The 18007-nt window shown below is 49.3% G+C and overlaps 1 non-coding gene across 1 annotated transcript; it reads left to right on the top strand.

Moving 5' to 3' along the window:
• Positions 1–17359: 17359 nt before the first annotated feature.
• Positions 17360–17523, top strand: LOC149343681 (U1 spliceosomal RNA). Its single transcript, XR_016283353.1, has one exon. It is a non-coding gene; the product is annotated as a U1 spliceosomal RNA (small nuclear RNA).
• Positions 17524–18007: the final 484 nt, after the last annotated feature.

The following is an 18007-nucleotide window of genomic DNA, read 5'->3' as shown; positions in this document are numbered from 1 at the left end:
AAATGTAGAAACGCCCAAGTTTTACGCTTTCTGGAGAAAGTTAAAACAGCTACTGCGTGCAGCTTCGGAACGTGAAGCCATACCATACCATACCATACCATACCATACCATACCATACCATACCATACCATACCATACCATACCATACCATACCATACCATACCATACCATACCATACCATAACATACCATACCAGACAGCGGTCGTGCATCTAAAAATGTAGCGTTAAAAATTTTGGTCGCACACGAGGCACTCTTGACAAGACGCAGAGCTGCTGCTCGCATTACCAAGCTCGACCGTACGGCTAAAATAAAATGTCTTGAAGGAAAATGGGACTGCGAATGCAGACATACAGATCGCGGAAGCCGCAGACAGCTTTTCTCGGAGCTTCCCTTCAAGCCACCAGAATATGCTGAGCCTCTGACACCGTAGTGCAGCAGGGCAAGAGCTGGTAAACTTGCGCTATGAGCGCATGAACTGACACATTTCGAAGAGATGCACTCGGTTACGCAGACCACCAAATACGGCGTGCGGACAACCAGGCGCTCACACCATCCCTCCAGCCAAAGCAGGAAGCTGGATACGGACCGAGGCCCCGTTCAGCTTCCCGTGTCTCAGTAGAGCTTCTAGATATGCGTAACCACGCAGCCTGCGTACGCCGGGGCACGTGAGGATAGAAGTGGGTTGCGCAATGCAGAATGGATGCGCAAGTCGGGAGCTGCCCGTGCGCTAGTGTGAGTGTGTGTCCGTGGGATGGCCTGCAACTGGGCGGGCCGTGCCGGCACGTGGCCGGAAGCGCATGCCTGCCGGGCGCCCAGTCGCGTCCGTTGACCGAATCCTCGCCAGCTTCGCTGGACGTGTGCAGCGCACGCCATCGCACGTTTCGGGCCGTGCGTGAGCGTGCTCGGAAACTTAACTTTGTCTCTCTGAGTACTCGCACGTCTCGGTCAAGGCAACGGGTCGAGTAAGGCGATGAGGGGATCCAGCGACGAAATTAACGCTGGGAGTGGTAGGAGAGTACATCGACTTAGGGCTAGTAGTCACAGCAGATCCAAAGTACGAGGGTGAAATAACAGGAGAATAAGAATGGGGTGGGGTGCGTTTGGCTGTTCTCTCAGATCATGAATGGAACTTTACCAATATCCCTCGAGAGGAAAGCATATAGCTGCTGTACCTTACCGGTACTCACCTAAAAGGTGGAAAATTGGAGGTTAACTAAGAGGGTTGTAATTAAATTGAGAACACATTGAACAACTGAAAGGACAGTGATAATCTAGCAGACAGGAAGGGAGCGCAGTGGGCCAGGGCACTAAAGCGAGTTAATGCCACCCTAACCAAAATCAAGAAGAAGAAATAGGGTGGGGCAGGACATGTATAATTGGAAGGCAAGACAACCGGTGGTCGTTAAGGCTAACGGTCTGCATTCCACGAAAAGGCAAGCGTAGCAAGTGGGTGCAGAAATCCAGGTGCGCGAATGAGATTAGGAAGCCTGCGAGGATTAGCTGGCCGCAGCTGCCACAAGACATGGTTAATTAAAATTATACGGGAGAGGCCTTTGTCCACAGTGGACGTTGTTAGGTTGATGAGGATTGCATGCATGCGCAACCGGTGCAAAAGAAATTCAGTGCAGGAAAAAAAACGGCTTGAAGGATGACAAATAGAACACATAGGTCTCAACTCTCGAATGAAGCTTAGCGGGGAGTTTTGCGCTTTGTATGTCTCGTCGTGTACTTTTCTCCTTCATGTCATGTGGCCTGTATTTCTTCTACAGTGTAACTGTGCCGATTAATGCCTAGATTGCTATTTTTGGATGCCGGCCGACCATTGGATTGGAAAACATTTATTCCGTCAAAAATGCAGATGCAGACGGTGCGCGCTAGGTGGCCACCAAACCATGGCTGGCGGCGACCTGAGCGGCCCACTCGGTGGCCAAGGCTTGAATGCCCGGGTCCGAGCTGACCACCACAGCCTCCCATCGCTCAACAGAAGGAATTCGTACTAGATCCTCCGGTGGAGGTTCTTCTTTACATTGTCATAGTATGTGGTCATACGTGGCTGTTTCGCCACAGAACCTGCACTCGGGGATATAGTCATCCGGGCACATTTTTGATAATAGATAGGGGGGGTGAGAAAGGACCTCGTTTGGAGTCTCCTCCAGGTGGTCTCTTGTGCCTTACCGAACGTTTTGTCAGGTGGTGGAAATTTGTGTCTTTCCAATTTGTAATTAGTTGTAATATCATGAAAAGATGCCAGCGCCTCCTTGGAGTAATCCATGGATACGGACGACCCACCGACTCGGTTGACGAAACCTCGAGCCATGTTGCGGGCCGCCTCATTTCCTGGATTCCACGAGTGAGCCGGCACCCATATCACCTCAATTTCTTTGTAAGGTTCGCTGGTGAGTTTCAGTATTCGCTGTGCCGCATTCGAGATTCTGCCCCCCACAAAACCACGGACGGCCAATTTGGAATCTGAGTAGATCGTTTCCGCGTCAGGGCTAGCTATGGCTGGCGCCACAGCCGCCTCTTCCGCTGTTTCCGAAGATTTTGTAACTACCGACCCCGAGGCCCGCAGCCGCCCGCGCGCGTCCACCACCGCCAGTGCGAACGCTCCGTTTGATGTGTATTGTGCCGCGTCTACGTAGACAGCTCCTGCGTCCGTTTCGTATTTTTTCTGCAGAGCGAGTGCCCTAGCTTTCCGCCTTCCTTCGTGGTGGGAAGGGTGCATATTCTTTGGTAGTGGTTTGATCCTCAGTCCCTTCCTAATGAGTTTGGGTATCTGTGTTCTCGAGCTCGCCAAACTGATGTTTTGCATTTGTATTTGCGAACAGTGCAGTCCTGTTGAATTGAGTCTAAACAGACTGACCAAGTAAGTGTGCGTAGCTGTGGCTCTAGTACAGTGTGGAAGACTGATAATGGGGACACGATAAAGATTTATGCTCTTCATCGGCAATGAACCCCGACGTCCATAAAAAATGGCGTCCCAAAACCTGTCGACTTTGCAAAAAAAAAAAAAAAATGAAATCTCTTGCTAAGGCGAGCACGGAACCTACGGGAGACAAGACCGCGTTGAATTTGGATGGAGGCGAAATTTTATAGGCCCGTGTGCTGTTCGATGTCAGTGCACGTTAAAGAACCCCAGGTGGTCGAAATTTCCGGAGCCCTTCCCTACTGCGTCCCTCATAGCCTGAGTCGCTTTGGGAAGTTAAACCCAAATAAACCACACCAAACAATACTGCGTTGATTCATGGTGAAGAAATGTGAACCTAGTGTATGCGTTGTCTTACTATACTGTGTGCTTATGAGTAGGCGTGTCATCAGAAAGGAAAAAAAAAGCAGAAATAAAAATTTAAAGGAAAGGAAAATAATAATAAAAAATTGCTGTCGCGTTCAAAGCCCTTATGTAGTCTTAAGTACCCTGAGTAGGTTTTTAATCTTTCACTCAATGCAGTTACATGGAGGCATGTCTGCATAGACGCATGGACACTGCGCCCACAAATATTCAAACAAAAGAGCCCTTGCTTCACGCAGAGAAAGCCACAGTCGTTCGGGCAGGTTGCTGCAGGGAAAGTCGTTCTGCGGTGTCCGGCGCGTTTGTTTCCATAACTTGAGGGAGTAAGCGGCCAGCTAGAATCTATAGAAGCAATTTAAGGTTTTTGTCCGCGCGCCGCTTCTTTCGTGACCAAAGCAAAAGCCTGTGCTCACAAAAAAATATACGGAAGCATCGCAGGTACGTTCTGTGCTGCTCACGATTCTTATCCTGCAACTAAAAGTGGGAGCCGTAATCGTTATATGTGATGTTAGCAAGCTTAGCGATATTTATATCCCATAAAATAGACTGTATAGAGGTTTATACCCGTGCCACGCGCTCACAAGAAACGGCAGTAAATGCTTGAGGCCTTAAGTTTGTTAATGCCATTATTTTCGGAGTTGGTGCTACATGTCCCGATTTAATGCCATTATCGAAAGTGAGGATGACGATAACGCTTGCAAGGCAGTGAAAAGTTTCATCTGAATGTAAACAGTGCTAATGAGCACAATATATCAGGAATGTCGTTCAAATATAATGTAAAAATGATTTTTTCATAAAATACGGCTATTCCTGCTTTACAGGTCGGGAAAGTAGCCATAAAGTCACATGTCGGCACACAAGTCGAGAGTACCTGTAAAAAAAAACTGGTTAAAATGGCGCTCTCCACATCGGAAACGTGGCGTATATAGATGCTTCATCTGACAAAGTTACGAATTAACCATTCGCTACTGGTTAGGGAGTTGTTACTCATGCTTTTCTGCGTGTGGAATGGGAACGAGAGTACGCATTGCACGGGCGAATGAGTTGTGGCGAACTCAGTAGGTCGCGAATGGCGGTAAAGTTAATGCCATTAAATTTATGCGTGTGGCACCGCACGAATGCCATTAAAACTTAAGGCAGTAAGCACTTAATGGCATTAAATCTGGCCGTGTGGCACGGGTATTAGTTTCACTCAATGTTATACTCAGTGCACTAAATATTGTGCCAAGCGATTTTGTTGCCTACTGACTAGCATGACAGGTATTCACAGTCTCAGCAGTCTTTTTACTTAATTTATTTCCGTGTTTCCTTCACGGCGATGTGTTGCCCCTGGCGTAGTTTCCTTTACCAATGTGGCCACCGAGCCATGGTTGAGCCACGTCCACATTTGTGTGTAAGTTATTCATACGATGCGCTACGAGGCACCGACACACTCAGTTCGCTCGACCTTGACGACTTCTCAACAAAGTCAGTGCGTTTATATGTAACGTAGCTGCCACTAAGAGGGGGATACACTGTTACGGATGGTGCCTTAGCCTGAGATTCAAGCCTTTAAGGCGTTGGCCCAATTTTGGGGTCAGCGAGCAAAATGTGAAAAAAAATCACATCCACATGCACCATAGGCCGGAACGAAAAGATAAAAGCGTGCAGCTTCAGCGGGCGAGCAACCTGTGAACCATACCACTGCGGCCGAGTAATGCATGACTTACGTTAAGCGGGAGGTGGTCCTAGAAACGCTGCCCGCCCCCAACGCACGCTGCCTGCGTTTCTAGCGTCTCTTCCGGTTCCACGCAAGCCGGCAAGGCCTGTTGGTTGTAAATGAGCAGTGACCCACTCATAAATAACGAACGCTCTCACATCTGCATTAAATGGGTCTGTGAGGACGCGTGACTGTAGTGTCTTACGCTTAGAGACGACGTTGAAGACGGTATCACGTATAGTTAATTCACTTCCAGAAGCTGCAGTTAATGATCTCCAGGCAACGTGCTGCTTATCGGAGAAACACAGCTTAAACGAGGCCGTTTACGTTCTCTGGGCTGTCAACCCTTGAGGTCACGTCATTCGAGCCCTCAATTAAAAAATACCTAGTTGCCAGTTTCGGGCAATATTTGCTGTATTAGAGTGCATCGTTTTGACCCCAGTTCGTTATATTAAAACAGGTCACAGCAGAGACATGCGAGAGGCCTTTGACGTGTAGTGGGCGTAGTCAAGCCCACTGGTGATGTGCCACAGAACGAAGCACAACACCGAAGGTAATTGTAGGAACTGATAGGATGTGGTATTCAGTTACATATAGTTAGCAAGGCCGTCAGGGGGTTGCGAAAAATCTACGCTCTTTTGTTTTGCACAAAAAAAGAAATTCAACACTGTAGCAGGGCCGAACGGTGTACTGGCGACTTGTAGAGCTCATTCTACAGCCGGCTGGAGAGTTTATTATAGAGTGAATTCCAGACGAAGTTGAGATTAATTTTAGTATACCTCAAAATATCCTTCAGTGCGCGCTCTTCTGGACTTATGCAGCTTCGCATTTGTCTCTACGTGCCTGCGCCTGTGCGAGGGAGGTGACCGACGCACAGGCAGAAGAGATGGCGTATAAAAGTGTTGTTCTTAAGTGAAATGACACGGAAGTAACACAACCAGCCAGAAAAATAGGACCGGTACTTGAAGGAAGGAGTAGTAAAATTCAGTCCAGAGCTTGCGTATATTTAACACGCAGTTAAGAAAGTAGCTGCCATGGCAGCTTTGGTGCCTTGCAAGCCCAGCTTTCTTGGACAAAAATTTTGAATATTAGAATATTGTTAGTAATGGCTATAGAAATATTGAAGCTAATGGTCCATTTTCTTCTGATATGTAGAGAAATCTTTGTTTTAAAGTGTTTCAAACGATTGTATCGAATAGTTGACTGCCACAGGAAACCAATGGGGAAGGCTTTTCTCAATACTAAATCCGTTAATAGAAAAAAAATACAAGACTGCCGTCGGATGACCTCCGGATATATTGATTGTTGTGGTGAAATCTTGCATTATATGAAAAAAAATCCGCTCATAAACGATTTCCTATTGAGAAATGCTTTTTTCCAGAATTGCAGGGTATGTTCGAAGGAGGGGAAAGAGAACTTGGTGCGCCCCTTGCAGTGTAACGTAAGTATCTTTTTTATGTGCCGTGTTTCGTGCTCGTTTTCTCATCTAAATCATGCGATTCCCATGTTTAGGTGCATGTTCCGGACCACATGTGTATAGTTGCAGCCTTTGTTAAAAGTACAGAGCCCGAGGGACTTGCCTCAAAGCCACTTACTGCGGCTTGTTACACATCGGGAACGTACAAAATCTCTTGAAGGGGTGAGCAGCTTCTATCGTCACCACTGCAAAAGTTTGAACTTCCAGGGCTAGTTAAAGGGCGACGGGCATACAGTCTATGGTTTATTGGGGTTTAACGTCCCGAAGCAGCTCAGGCTATGAGGAACGCCGTAGTGGAGGGCTCCGGAAATTTCGACCATCTGGGGTTCTTTAACCTGCACTGACATCGCACAGCACACGGGCCTCTAGAATTTCGACTTCATCGAAATTCGGCCGCCGCGGCCGGGATCGAACCCGCGTCTTTCGGGCCAGCAGCCCAGCGCCGTAACCACTGAGACACCGCGGCGGGGCCGACGTGCATACAGTGAATAGAGGGTGGGAGGGCCCTGCGGAAGACAAGCTTGCCGTTACGTGTTTATGTTGGGGAAAATAAATTAACAACAGCTGATTAAGATTTATCTTTCGTCTGTTATTAACGGTTTGTGTCGTACTATTTCCCATGTTCGGCAACGCGCGCTGTGAAATCCAGTGCACTGTTTTTTGCAGCGCCATTCTGCGCGAATTAATACTACGTCCCTTAGCCGCGCCTTTCTCAGGAATGGCTATTGCACAGCTTTGCACTAGACTATTTTATTCACTGGCGTCGGCTGTTCCAATTTTTCCCAAGAGTAAATAGAAGTTATTATTGCTACAGCTAACCTAATTTCCATAATGCAGTAGTCAGGAGTTAACATCACGTTTTAGAGTTTGTCAGTCCTGATCACGAAAAAAAATTATTACTGCGAACTGCGTCCGAAATATGCACCTAGTCATGGACAGTCTATCGTCTACGGAGTCACCAATCATTTGCGTGTAGGCTATGTGTATTTGGCATTGTGTATTTGTATTTGGCATGTGTATTTGGCATGGCATTGTGTACAATGCCATGTGTATTTTCCTTGGTTAATGTGCCAGTCACTCGTAACCACGGTGATTTCAGGGACACTTATAAGTGTCAGGGACACTTATAAGGGGCCGCGAACAAAGATCACGCATTGTTTTTAGTGCGTTCAGGCATAGTATTTCGCCGATAGTGGATCACGGAACCGAATTGCTAGACTTGTAAAATATAGGAGTACTTACTTGTTTTCATCTGCCCAGAAGAAGTGCAAGCATTTCTACAATTCCCACAGCGCAGAGGTTGCTCGAGGTTTTGCGGTGCAGTAGGGCTCCACTATACACGGCTGAAAAGCAAATCAAGAGTCTACATGGCCGCACATGCACAAAGAAAAAATAACAAAGAGACGCCCTTTACTATTTCTTTTGGACCTATACTGGCTTGTACGATGCACAAAAATGTCTTTTTTCGACACGGGATAGGTGACACAAAGCAGAGTCAATCTCTCTCTCTCTCTCTCTCTCATTTTTTTTAGAACATAGCTAAATGAGGAACAGATACAACAAAAAGCAATAGAAATCTGGATGCCTACTTCTTCTAGGCTAGCCTTCTTCACGGCAGGACAAAACTAAAGACACCAGTCCACGCAGACTACCAGACTACTTACCTGGCACGTATTGTACGTACACGCCGATCGAGTGTCCGCCGTCTGTGTTCAGTAGCGCACAATTCGTCTTTACATAAGCAAACAACAGTACATACATCCCGCACGATTTGTATACGTGGTTTGAAAGCCGAGCGGCTTCCGCGACAGGTTATAGGCCATAGTAATGCGCAGTAGCATCAGCGGCCACGTGCCACTAGATTACGGGCCGCGTGTGGCCGCAGCCACGCAATCGATACAGCATGACAAATCTTATATAAGGTCTTTGGGCCATACGAGCGTTGGTGTGTACACATAGAGCGGTTACGCAAACAGTCAGACACTGCGCGCCGTAGGCACGTGCGCCCACGTACGCGCACTCAGAGAGGTCGGGTTACGGTGGAACATGGATAGCATCGCAAGCACAGCGGGTGAGCCGCGCAAAAAAGGCGTTTACTTCCGAAACACTGGACAGCCTCGCCCCGACGAACGCGAGGGCACAGATTGCGCACGTAGGGGTTAAACCGCTCGGACGGGGATGCTATCTTTTCTCTCTTTCGGTTAGTCTCTCGAATTGCTTTCCATTCAGGAAGTCTTCGCCGAGGATGGCGGCCGATTAATTTTGTAGGCGTGTGGCTAACGGTTCTGCACCGCTGGAAAGCCTGTTTGATATCAGAGAACTGGGTGCGTATGCGGCATACAGATGAGTCCCCGCTTGCAAGCGGTCGACGCAGTTTCCAACGTGAAGCCGACAGCTAGCGCGCGGTCACTGAGTCCGGGTGTCAGGTAGCCCAATACTGCGAACCTTGCATCTTCGTATATTGCTGTCGCGGAGCGCCATAATCAACGCGTAGAGTTGTAAGCACTGTGATATTTATTTATTTTGTAGTGAATTACAATGAACGCGCCTGAACTATTATGAATGCGCCTCAGGTTGCCTCGATGGCAGACGAAGAAGTTGACGACGAAGTGTGCCGGCGCGCGCGGCTCCAGCTCTCTGGCTGTGTAGACTGACTGTGATTTTGCTGCCGTCCGCTCAGCTGTTTGGCGAACTGTATAGCTGAGGTCACTATTACGCGAACCCCCTTTCATTTGGTGGAGGTTGCGGTCGTCTGACGCCCTGGACCTTCGCAGCCGTCTTCTCCCGCCGCTCACAATGCCTAAGGACTCCGTGCCCAGTCCTGCAACACCCACCCCGACCGTTCTGTGCGCTGGAGCGCTGCGGCAGCGTGATCCCGCTTTCTTCAGTGGCACCGGCGACGATGACGTCGAGGATTGGCTGGCATCGTACGAACGGGTGAGCACCCATAACAAGTGGGACGATGCACTCAAACTTAACAACGTCATCTTCTACCTTTCGGACGTTGCGAACCTATGGTTCCGAAACCACGAATCCGACATCCCCACGTGGTCAGCTTTCAAGTCCAATTTTTCTGATGTATTTGGCAGGCCTGCGGTGCGCAAGCTGCGCGCGGAACAACGCCTGCGGAGTCGGGCGCAGCTGCCTGGTGAAAATTTCACCAGCTACATAGAGGACGTTGTGAACCTGTGCACACGAGTTGATGCCTCTATGTCTGAGCGCGCCAAGATTGAGAACATTTTGAAAGGAATCGACGACGATGCGTTCCAGATGCTTCTGGCACGCAATCCCACCACAGTCGCCGAAGTCATTACTCATTGCCAGAACTTTGACGAACTTCGGAAGCGACGCATCCTCACCCGTTCTCCGCTCTCGCAGCCGGAATCGCTTGCTTCCCTCACATCTGACACCGATCCGGCGCAACTGTCACCGCAGATAAAGCAGTTTGTTCGGGAGGAAGTCGCGCGTCAGCTCTCGTTGATGCCATCCAGTCACGACGCTGCGACTCCTCTGGTGGCGCCATTGCAGGAGGTCATCCGCCATGAAGTTGCCGAGGCTATTCCTACTGCACATCCAGTCCCTTCGGTTGCTCCCTTAACCTACGCCGAGGCTCAGTATCCCCAACCATCTCCTATACCCGCCCGGATGACCTACGCAGAAGCAGCGGCGCGCTCCGTGCCCCTGACTGTTCCACCTCGTCGGCCCGTCCTGCGCCCCGCCCCGTCTCTACGACCAGCCCCGGTTTCTTCGCCGTCTCCGCAGCGGCTTTACAACCCTTGGCGCACATCGGATAACCGACCCATCTGTTACTCCTGTGGGTACGCGGGACATGTCGCCCGCCACTGTCGCCGTCGCATGGTGGCATCGCCGACCGTCTCAACCCCTGTGCATCCATCCCAGATGTTTTATTCGGCTTCTCCATCCTCGCCGCTAGACGCGTACGCCCCCGACCGTCGTGCTTACGAGACCCGACGTTCTCCATCACCGCGCCGTCGCTCACTGTCACCAATGCGCCGTCGCCCTCCCTCCGCTGAAGAGGGAAACTAAGATCCGCAGTTCCGGAGGCAAGAACTGCGCGCTGTTCGAAAAGCTCAAGGCCTCCGTTTTCCCCACGCAACGTTCTTCAGGTCATCGTCGACGGACTGCCGGTACATGCGCTTATCGACACGGGTGCCTCAGTATCAGTGATTCACGAAAAACTCTGCCGCCGCTTGCGCAAAGTCACGACGCCATTTACGGGTCTCTCGCTCCGCACCGCTAGTGAACAGTGCATTGCCCCTCTCGCCTCGTGCACAGCGCGAGTCATCATTGACGATATATTGTATCCAGTCGAATTGTTGGTGCTGTCCTCATGCTCACATGACATAATTCTCGGGTGGGACTTTCTGTCACACAACAACGCCGTCATCGATTGCGCCCGCGCTGAAGTTGAATTTTCCCCTTTGTTTGACGAGCTTACTACTGAAACCTCTGCCCCCTTGCCACTCAAGGTCACTATCGCTGAAGATGTTGAAGTAGCGCCGGGAGCATCTGCCCTTGTTTCCCTGTCGTGCCGTGCCGCGTCGGATGACACCGTTTTATTTACGCCGTCTGCTTCCTTTGTACGCCGGAAGAACCTGCCGCTACCTTCTGCTGTCCTCGATGTTCGGCGGGGTGTCACGAAGATGCTGCTCTACAATCCATCCTCGTGTGCCCTTACCCTGCTACCTGGTGAGTCCCCTGGCTGCATTCAACCTGTCTGCCTTCTCTCTGCCCTTAATGTCCACGAGGCAGCCAGCGGTCCCTCTCTAAACGCCATGCATTCCGAGCTCGCTACTGAACCTGAGCCTGACGAACTTTTCCGCGCCGCCATCGACGATACTCTTCCGTCCACCTACCGTCAGCAGCTTTCAGCCCTTCTCCACACTTTCCGCTTCGCTTTCGATGCAGCCCATCAGCCTTTAGGCCGTACATCAACCGTGGCTCATCGCATTGAGACCGGCTCCCACCCGCCTTTTCGGCAGCGCCCCTATCGCGTGTCTGCGGCTGAGCGTCAAGTGATAAGTGAGCACGTTGAAGACATGCTGCACCGTGGCGTCATCCGTCCCTCTCACAGCCCTTGGTCTTCTCCGGTGGTGCTGGTCAAGAAGAAAGACGGTTCTATCAGATTTTGTGTCGATTACCGGCGACTGAACAAAATTACCCACAAAGACAATTATCCGCTTCCCCGCATCGATGACGCTCTTGACTGTCTCCAAGGCGCCGAGTACTTCTCCTCTCTTGACTTGCGTTCGGGCTACTGGCAGGTCCCGATGGCTGCCGCTGACCGTGAGAAGACCGCATTCGTTACCCCCGACGGCCTTTACGAGTTCACCGTTATGCCATTCGGCCTGTGCAACGCGCCAGCTACATTCGAAAGAATGATGGATAACGTCTTACGGAAGCTGAAGTGGCATACGTGCCTCTGTTACTTGGACGATATCGTTGTCTTTTCGGTAGATTTTTCCACTCACCTCACGCGCCTGCAGCAGGTTCTGACTTGCCTCACCGACGCCGGCCTACAGCTTAATCTGAAGAAGTGCCACTTCGGCGCCCGGCAGCTAACCATCTTGGGTCACATTGTATCTAAGGAAGGCGTTCTCCCCGACCCGGCCAAACTTCGCGCTGTTGCGGAGTTTCCCAAGCCGACAACAATGAAGCAGCTTCGGAGCTTTATCGGTCTGTGCTCCTATTTTCGGCGCTTCGTCCGCAATTTTGCGTCGATCATTGCGCCACTCACGAAACTGCTTGGAACAGACAACCACCTGTCCGCTTGGTCCCCCGAATGCGAAGACGCGTTCACCACACTGCGCCGTCTTCTTACCTCGCCGCCCATACTTCGCCACTACGATCCGAGAGCCCCTACCGAGGTGCATACTGACGCAAGTGGCGTCGGCCTCGGAGCTGTCCTGACTCAGCGGAAAAATGGTTATGAGGAATACGTCGTGGCGTATGCGAGTCGGGTGCTCAGCAAGGCTGAATGCAACTATTCCGTTACGGAGAAGGAATGTTTAGCGATCGTCTGGGCACTCATGAAATTTCGACCCTATCTGTACGGCCGCCAGTTTGATGTCGTCACGGACCATCACGCGCTTTGCTGGTTGTCGTCTCTTAAAGACCCGGCCGGCCGCCTCGCCAGGTGGGCTCTCCGCCTTCAGGAGTTCGACATCCGCGTTGTATATCGCTCTGGCCGTAGGCACATGGACGCCGACGCTCTATCTCGATCTCCTCTGCCCACCGCCGCTGCATGCTCATCCGTGCCTGAACCCGTCCTCTCGCCTCTTACCGCCTCTGATATGCTTGCGGAACAGCGCAAAGACCCGTGGCTTGCGTCGATCATCGACGTCGTGACCAACGCTCACACTGCTGTGCCTTCGCGCACTCTACGCCGCCAGGCACCACATTTTGCGTTCCGTGATGGCCTGCTCTACCGCCGTAACTACACGCAAGATGGTCGACGGTGGCTCCTCGCGATACCTCGCCATTTACGTTCTGAGATCTGTGCCTCGTTTCACGCTGACCCACAATGTGCCCACGCCGGTGTGTTGAAGACGTTTCAAAGAATATCTCAGCGTTATTATTGGCGGGGCATGTACGGGTACATTCGCCAATACGTCCGCTCCTGCATCGCCTGTCAGCGACGCAAGTCTCCCGCGCCACGTACGAGCGGCCCCTTGCAGCCATTGCCGTGCCCGGCTCGCCCATTCGATCGTGTTGGCGTCGACCTCTACGGCCCGCTGCCCTACACGTTATCTGGGAACCGCTGGATAATTGTTGGCGTCGACCACCTAACCCGATATGCAGAGACCGCCGCACTACCCGCTGCCACTGCTCGTGACGTTGCCCACTTCCTGCTGCACAATTTTGTTCTCCGCCATGGTGCGCCGCGCGAGTTGCTCAGTGATCGAGGCCGTGTCTTTCTTTCGGACGTGGTGCAAGCCCTCCTCAGAGAGTGTCGCATCATTCATCGGACCACCACTGCCTACCACCCTCAAACTAACGGGCTGACTGAGCGCTTTAATCGCACTCTCGGCGATATGCTCACCATGTACGTCTCGTCAGATCAGTCTAACTGGGACTCTGTGCTGCCTTTTGTGACGTACGCATACAATACCGCCACCCAGTCAACCACCGGATTTTCCCCTTTCTACCTGTTGTATGGCCGTGAGCCGTCCTCCACAATGGACACGGTTTTGCCGTACACTCCGGACGCCTCCGAATGCACGCCCCTTTCCGAACTCGCCAAGCACGCCGAGGAATGTCGCCAACTGGCCCGTTCTTTCACCTCGGACTCCCAAGGTCGCCGAAAGCATGAACACGATGCCCATCAAACCGCGCACGCTTTCTCTCCAGGTTCATTAGTTTGGCTTTGGGTCCCCTCCACTACACCAGGACAGTCTTCGAAATTTCGCAGAGAACATCATGGCCCTTACCGCGTCGTCGAATCAACATCCCCTGTTAATTATATTGTAGAGCCGCTTACACCCTCTTCGGACTTGCGTCGTCGCGGCCGTGAGCTTGTCCATGTCAGTCGCCTCAAGACTTATTACGACCCGCTCCTCTTGCCAGCACCATAGGTCGCCAGGATGGCTCCTCTTCCATCCCGGGGCCATTGTAGTGAATTACAATGAACGCGCCTGAACTATTATGAATGCGCCTCAGGTTGCCTCGATGGCAGACGAAGAAGTTGACGACGAAGTGTGCCGGCGCGCGCGGCTCCAGCTCTCTGGCTGTGTAGACTGACTGTGATTTTGCTGCCGTCCGCTCAGCTGTTTGGCGAACTGTATAGCTGAGGTCACTATTACGCGAACCCCCTTTCAATTTATTTTTATTTATTAGAGATACTATCAGTCCGGTCTGGACCAAGATAGGAGTGACATAAGGGTAGTACAGATTACAAAGGCGGAACACATCAAACAAAACACAAGCACTATCCCGGCGGTGCTAAGTTTTAACATTTCAAAAAATGAAACTGACCTGTACGCAAAAAACAAACATGCGCGAAAATGTCGCTGCAACGAAACAGAAACAGAAACAAAACAGAAACTCCTGCACCCTGACACGTAGCATTTCATTGGACAGCTCAGACAATCCAGCCGCACTTCGCGAAACACACGGGCGCACTGCGGCACTGGCCTCTCGGCACATACAAAGCTCCAAGCTCCATGACCTATGTGCGCTTCTCAAATTTCGAGCGTAGCCGTGTTGGTCGTCTGACGCAGCACAGCGAGAGAGCGAAACCGAAACCGAAATCCAGCTAGGAGCTACCGCTGCCTTGACACGTGAGGGCTTATTTCCCCATGATGCTTTCCATTATATTTTCTATGACTAGGCTGCAAGATTATGATGTCACGCTCCCTCCTAGATTTTTTTTTCTCCATGACCCCTAGGCAATCTCCTACAACTTCTAAATGATTTATAATCGCATTTTTTTTTTTCTGTCATGCTGTTTCAGTTTCATGAACCAAATGTTGGCTGTAATGTGCAAAAAAGGTTTAGGTCGTGTGCTGTGCGTGGTAGTGCCAACACGCAAAGCAATGCCACTGTATACAACTACAATGCGGGAGAGCTCACTCAACACACTTACAAATGCGTGCTTCTGGCGTTCACTATTTCGAACTATATTGCAGATTAAAAAAATAAAAAACTGAGCTCGCCTTGGATGTTGACTGCCTTCAATTTTGTAATATTAAATTGCGCTTTAAAGTCCAAAGTAAAAATAAAAATCACCAGTTTAGTTAATTTTGTTAATCATCTAATCATTATACTCTATCATGTATGAAATGTCAGCATTGGTGTATAATCCACCTGCATAGACAATACAGATGTATTTACCGTAGGTTTTAAAATAATGTAAACGTTAAAAAGAATCACCTTGTATTTACCTTTTCCATCTTTCTGTCCCAATTATTTGTTCCCATAGGTTTTAAATTAATGTAAACGTTAAAAAGAATCACCTGATATATACCCTTTCCATCTTTCTCTCCCTATTATTTGTTGACTTTTTGAGCACTCTGAATTTATATACTATATTTATTGAATGGTCATATGTGCCGGCCATTGTCAGGAATTAAGAAGCCATGAAATGAAGTGGGTGGACAAATAATTGCACAACTACCTTCGTGAACACGTACTGCCACCTGACTTGAACAGCACTACGACATTTACACAAAATTAAGGGTAGGTTAATACAGCAGCTCCTGTGGTGTTGCACTGGCTTTTTAACTTTCATAGTTTACATTGCTGGTTATGGACAGTTCACTATAAGTAATCATATGCATTATAAAGTTTATGCGTTCGCTTCTCTAAACATGTGGAGTGAACAGTGCACTATTTAATGATGAAAATTATCTGCCTTGGCGGGCTAGTATTTAAAGCAGTCGATTGTGTTGTCTATCACAGTGCGTAGGCAGGGTGTGATCATATCTGCCAACAATGGGTGTAACGAAAACAATGTGGCATTGCAGACAAGGTTGACAGATTGGATAAGTGATGCTGAAGTGAAAACTAGTCAGTGCTTCATGCACAGTTTTCATTTTTCTGGAAGTTCTGCCCTTGAGTCAGCAGGTATAGTTGTTGTGTTATTGTGACTTAATGCAATATTAGGTGTCAAAATCAGTCTGTGGTACATTACAAGCTTTATTGGGTGGTGGTGTTGTATTCATCATTTGTCGTGGTCATACATCATTGTGAAAAAAAAACCTGCTTTCTCGTTGTTCAATGCATAGAATTGACCTGCATATTCTTCATATCAAACAATATATTCAACTTAATTTCAGCATTTGCAGCGTTCACATCAACTGGCTGAGAAAATCTGACTGTGCCACAGCTCATGCTCTTTGCGATCTCTGCGTTTCAGTTCCATTGCCTTGACCAAAGACTGATTTTTGTCTTGGGGGGCTGAACAATTCGTTTCTATTTTTACTTCATTGCCTGGATATAAAGGATTCGAACGCAGTGTAGCAAGCATTTTCTGGCTCACAGTGCACAAGCACAGTAGCTTTCTACATATAGGCGACTACTGAGAGATTTGGTGCCATGCTTAAGAGTTCCGTGCATTATACCTCAATTGGCACAAACCTTATTATTTCCTTGTTTATATATATTCTAGTAGCTCGAGGCTTGCATTCAGACATAACATGCACCTGTCATATGGTGATTACAGTACAGAAATAAGTATAATTTTCGCTTTGTACGGTTTTTCACGTCGTTGCGCTTGTAACATTTTTTTTTATTAACCATATGCTGTACGGCGCGAGTACCCGCTGTGTTCCTGAAAAGTGAGCTAGCTAGCAGCACAGACGAATGTTTTTGCAGAGGGTATGGCGTTGCCACGTGCTTATGCCACTGCACGAGCTCATTTTGTCAGTCTGCTGAAACGTTTCACGACGAATTTTGCGAAAAGAAAAATACTTGTCATGCTTTCTTCGTTGATGAGCGTGTGTGTGTGTGAGAGAGAGAAAAGTACGGAAAGGTAGGGAGGTTAACCAGGCGATGCCCAGTTGGCTAATGTGCCAGAAGTCAACGAGGTTTGCTTTTTGGTGTACGAAGTGTACGAAGTATGCAGACGACACCTTGCTCTTTGAGCGGTGGTCGCGCCTCTAGCGGTGGAGCGAAAATGCCTCTGGTCGCCCAGCGGATCAAGGGCCGCCGTGATTGCGACTAGTTCTCGGGTTCTACTGGCGTACAACCTTGCATTAGTGATAGTCTGGATTAACAGCATGTTGAGAGGTCAGGTTCTCCTGAATCCATCGAGCTCAATTCGCGGTTGGTCACCGTGTTGTCACTGTTTTGAGTTTTTTTCCTAACCGATAAACTTGCGCTATATGGCTGCCTGCGCGCGGTGGGTACCCGAGTCGAGACGTTGTTCAAGCATACTTACCTGGTGCCGGGGTTACCGTGATCAGCGAGGCGGTGCCTCCAGGGAGAGGCGCGGGCATTGCACTGCGCTCGTGCTGACCCCTGCCACTACCCCAAACTGGGGCAGATGGGGCATGCAATTTTTGGTAGTGGGGGACTGCGTTCGCGCTTTCCCCCTTTATGAAAAAACCAAAGTCAGATCCATTCTCTCATAAATTTTGCTAGCCGTGTTTATTTGGTAGACGGGTATATAATTATAATCGATATTAATCGTATCTGTCACTGTTGGTGTTACGAATCGACGACGAATATTTAGTTTAAATGCTGGTATCAATGTGTATAATTATAATTGATATTAATCGTATCTATCACTGTTGGTGTTACGAATCGAGGACGAAAATTTAGTTTAAATGCTGGTATCAATGTATATAATTATAATTGATATTAATCGTATCTATCACTGTTGGTGTTACGAATCGAGGACGAAAATTTTGTTTAAATGCTGGTATCAGTGATTGGATTGTAAAAATAAATTAGGTGTCATGAGCTGGGTAAAGCAGGTAAAGGGTATAAAAAGATATAAATACCTGGGCTATGCCAAGAGAAAGATAGTAGGAGTCCGTTCCCACCATGTTTGGGTACGGCGTCAGCCCCATCTTTTC

Source organism: Amblyomma mixtum, chromosome 5 (assembly GCF_055824585.1).
Source record: "Amblyomma mixtum isolate Tamu chromosome 5, ASM5582458v1, whole genome shotgun sequence".
In the NCBI taxonomy this organism is placed as follows: Eukaryota; Metazoa; Arthropoda; class Arachnida; order Ixodida; family Ixodidae; genus Amblyomma; species Amblyomma mixtum.
The sequence above is the reverse complement of the archived record's forward strand: the minus strand, read 5'-3'. Positions and strand labels throughout refer to the sequence as shown.